Genomic DNA, 5,084 nt, shown 5'->3' on the forward strand with positions numbered 1-5,084 from the left:
CTCCTTAGTGAAACAGTGGGACGTGACATGAGTAATGACTAAATTACAGAAACCATTCTTTTTTAGTGGACCCGTGAAGGCAAAGTAGAGACATTTATTAATGACAAAACTACTGAGCGAGCAAAAAAAATCCCAAATCAAGCTGTGATTAGTCGGCACGTCCACATTTGGGCTGGGTTTGTATGCACAGAGCAAATTTTCAGTGCAAATGAGGACATCACGAACATAATCAAAGTTGTGAGGCCACAGGAGGAATTGTCTCACTAGATTTGAGCAGCACTAGGGCTCGATATGCTCGCAGTCTTCAAAGCTGCTGAATTTTCAGTTCTGGCAGTTTGGATCCCTCACACACAAACTCCAGCCGAGAGCAGAGTAGCCTATTGGATTTGGCCCATGAATGAAGTGTCATTCTGTTAGGTTACATCAGACTACTTCCCACTTAAGCCCCATTGTCTTTTTCATGTGTCTAAAAGATTATGAAACAGATTTGACGCTGAGATCTGGGTATGGGAATCTCCTTTTCAAAGTAAAAGCTGTTGCCAAACCCTCCCCTCCTGTTCTCTGCTGACTTACACATTTGTATTTGCACATCAATTACAGCTTCAAATAACAGGTTGACATTTTGTGAGATGTGAAGATTGATGTCATTCTCACAACTGTGTGTTAATGTACAGAGAGCTGGAGTCAGGACATGCTGTCTTATCTGAGCATAAGCAGGGGGCACAGCTACATCACAATGATGTAAGCCATGAAGTCACTGGTCATCTTTCCCTCACAAGACTTAACATTCAAATTGAGCTGCCATGCTGATGAAAGCCTGGATCAGGGCATCAAATAAGCATTGTCATTCTGAGCAATGATTTAAAATTAGATTTTTTTTCCAACTGACCAAAACCCAGATATGGGTCATGCTAAGTTCAAATCAGATCCTTTTTCCTTCCTGTTCAAATCCGACCAAACTACCCAGGAGCACTGGCTTTGCGCACGCAGGGATTTGTAAAACTATTTACATCCGTTTTGGCTTTTCAAAGAAATTTGTGTGAATATTTATTAATTCATCCCAGACACAACAAATTACAAGTCACAGTGCTGACTCTGATTATGGACAAAGTCCTCAAGGATCTGCCGGTGGGTATAAACCGCAGCCAGACATATTAGAGCATGAGTCAGTGTATTACCTTACAGCAGCAGATGCATTAATAAACAACACAGATGATAGTGCGGGATCAGTTGCCTTACTACAACACTGAGTAGCGATGGCATAGGTAAATCTGACATGATTTGTTTATTTGGGGATTAGATGTGCCCAGTGTCCTCTCTCAAATCTGGATTAAAGATGGATGTGCGTCACACGGGAAGATTGTGTCTGATAGATTATTCTTGGAAGTTATGAGTGTTTTCAGTAAAGTTGTGTCTTAGCCATCGCTCTCATGACAATACAGAGTGGAGGGAGCTTTGTGGCATTGCCGCAAGTCGTCGTCAGATTCTGTCGACTCAGAGTGTAGATATGTTGAATCTTCAAAGCAAGTAACTCAGGACTCATTTGAATGCATGAAAGAAAGACTTTATTTATGAAATTTGCTGTGAAAGCATTACATTCTGAACATTTTCTGAGGATGACGGTAAAAGTGATGTCTGTTTGGAAGCGGAAAGATTTGCAAACGTGCTTCTTGTTTTATGATTTTTCACTGATAGATAATCTGATTTGCTAACCCCAAAATGATATGCATGATTAAAAAAACAAAAAACAAAAAACCCATCACATTTTCCCTGAAGCTAAAGCTCAATTGTGGATACTGAATGCATTATGAATCACTATGAAACCTTGGTTTTAAAAGCGCACTCGGTACAGTTTAACATTTGAGATGGACCTGAAAAGAGATACCACTCTCATAATGTGTAGGTATGAGGTTAGTGTTAGCCAAGCTCACTGTTATCCTGGAGGCAGGGGGACACAGGCACCGCTACCCTATCAAATGTCTCTGCACAGTGATGCCGCCTCTCCTGGTCAGAGAAACATTGCACTATAAAATATTGTAGAAGTTCATTATGTCCGAATGTAGTATTTAGTTTTCCTTTCTTTTTCAAGACAATAAGTTATTTCTCATACCTTGTTTGTTAACAGCTTCTTGTCTTGAAAAAGAAAGGAAAACTAATTTGCACTACAATCAAACCTAATCTGTAGATGCTGTTGTAAATCATTAACATATATAATTTAAAGCAGAAGTAATCGGAATTGTTGTGTTAATATAAGTCTTAAATAGTTATATCTTCCGACAGCAATCACTTATATAGAGTGTTTGGTCTGAAACACGGGTCTGTCAGTCACTCTGCTCTGCTGTAAGCCGAGGAGAAAACTTTCCTTGTATCCTACAACCTTTATCCAATGAGGAGAGAGAACGGCATAAAGGGGCGGTCCTCTCTGTGTGTGCAGCCAAGGGATGCGCGTGAATGTGGTGACGTAGGGACGAGGGCGGGGACTGCTAACTCCATCCTCTGACAGGAAGTTAGCCAAAACAACCGGATCGCTTACTTCTGCTTTAACATTATATAATTTAACTTTAACTGATGTTTTTATATAAATGTAAAACATATTACCTGCAGCTTGCTGAATTCCACATAAGGCATAACTAAGCCTAAAACTACTCTCTCCCCAAGCGTTGTTCTCACGTTGCTCACTGAGTGCTGATTTTTTCTTTAAACAATATATAGGCTATGATGTGCTAATTAGTGAGTTAATTAGGAAGCATTAAAAAGTCTGGTTGGTGCCATTTCCCCCTGCATCCTGTGTTTTTAGATAAGCTTAGCTAATTGCCCCTGGTCCAGCCTCTGTATTTCATATGAATACACAAGAATTTGGATACATATTTGCGTGCAAGGGGCTAATCCGCGTCCCAGAGGCTACACATGTAGCTGCTGTGGGCTATGTCATATCACTTAATGCAAAAACATAAACGGGGCTTAGTGCTTAGAAAGTAGGGGAATAAGCTGATTTCATAAAATTGATGTTTCTAAATGATTTTTATAGGATCTGCTTTTGTATATTGTCATGTAAACCAGTGTTAAGGAATGAAATTGTAGCACTTGGGTAAAGTCATCAAGTGCCTCTAGCTTACTATTTACCCAGATGATTAAATAAATTGCTGAACTGTATACTGCTTAGAAAACTCCAATACAACTATGCAGTCACTCATAGAACTCAAGCAAACAAATGAACAAAAAAAAATACAGCCATTAAACCATGTTGGTGTATAAAAAAATGTTCACTTAAGGCGGTTCAAGTTGGTTACATCACTGGTAAAGCTTTCCATGATTAAAAGTCCTTTCTAAGAAATATACAACTAGAAAGATACACGTATTGCACGTCTTGCAGCATGCATCAAGCAGTTTTGTACAAGCCCTGTTTCGTGCATCTTTGCCAACTTAAGGTGTCATGGCACATGGATCCTATTGCTGCACTAAGATAAAGAAATAAATATTAAATAAAATATATTCAGTGAACAGAGAATCCTGTGAATTCATAAATAAATAAACTATTACTCAGAAACAGTGATATATGGTGCATTAAAACCCACAGATTAGTAGCGTCCTGTTTTGTCCTGGCTTTCTTTGTTGCTTTAATCTGGTGAATGTTGACAGCACACACTGAAGAATACAGGGAAGGACTGTCACTTGAAGTAAAATATTGTCGCTGTATTGGGAGGGCTATGGAGGGAAGAAAGCCTGGTATTTAGCTCCCTTACTGCCTCATTAGCCATCTGTTCTGGACGCATTCAGTTATGTGACTCAGTCAGCTCCAAAGGTTACAGAGGCAAAAGCCACCAAATTATATGCTCTTATTATTTTGACAGTTAGATCGAACACAGAGAGCTTCACAGAATAGAGAGTATCATTTAGGGAAGTCTGGGCAGGGGCTGGTTGCACAAAGACAGTGCAGAGTCTGACTATATGACTCAGATCAGAGCAGTCCAACACTTTCCTTGTACTTATCAAATGTAGGTCTCCTCCTGCCCTGAAGCTTTAATGATGCCCCTCATTTGTGGCTCTGGATAAAAATGTAAAAGTAAAAATAAACGTAAATGTTCTGTCCCAACAATCTGAAAGATCTACCAGTCAATATTTCCTAGATAAACTGTAATGCTAGAAAAGTTGCAATAGTGACAAACCCTCATCAGAAAACCTTAGCTTCTCATTTCTAAGCTTTAACTTCTTTCCAGGCGTTTTTGATTTCCCAAGAGGTCAAGTTAGGAGGGTAGGAATGGGATAGAAGAAAAATAAGTAGTGGAATAACTATTAACTTTTCGTATAACTTATGTACTATGATAATGACTACTTTCATTTCAAGTTAAATAAGGGCTGAGAACGGAGTTTTTGAAAAATGTGCATTTTAATTAAATAGCTTAATTTTAGAAATATGAAATGAAATAAATCTATCTTAAGTTCTGCCTTTTCTTTTTTTGTTATATCCACATTACATCCTTACAGATTTTCATCATACACAGTCTTGACACAACCTAAAAACTGAACAGCTTTGATGCATCCTGATGGCTTTCTTTCCCTCTTATATCCCATTTTTCTCACTTATTTCTCAGATACCATCTCCCCCTGTCGTGTGCAGTATTTCTCACTCACTGACTCGCAGTGATTGACCTTGTAGTTATTATGTTACAGGTCCGGGGTCTGGATCCAGACCACAGTCTGCTTAGTAACCACTGCTGTACTCTCATCAGTTTTGGTCTGAGCCAGTGAACTCTCCTAAAGAGCCAATTATTTTTCTTAGTTGGTTGATGGTGAGACCAAAATGTGAAAATTCTGACCAACAAAGGTTGTGTTGCCAGAAGCTCAGCAAAACTTGTGCAACCAGCCCCAACAGGTTGTTGGAATATGAATGTAAAGAAGGAGAAGTTGTGTAAGTGGTTCAGTCCGGTGGTGATGTGTGTGAGCCAGAGTTGTTGAAATTCACACCCTGGAGCCTGCGATATTTTTCAGCCGACTTGTTGTTCCATTTGAACATGCAGTATGGGAACAACTTACCTCTTTTCAAAAGGTCAACAAAATGATTCTTCAGTTTATTTTTTTTCCCC

Source organism: Trachurus japonicus, chromosome 24 (assembly GCF_045865225.1).
Source record: "Trachurus japonicus isolate A0001 chromosome 24, Traja_1.0".
NCBI lineage: Eukaryota > Metazoa > Chordata > Actinopteri > Carangiformes > Carangidae > Trachurus > Trachurus japonicus.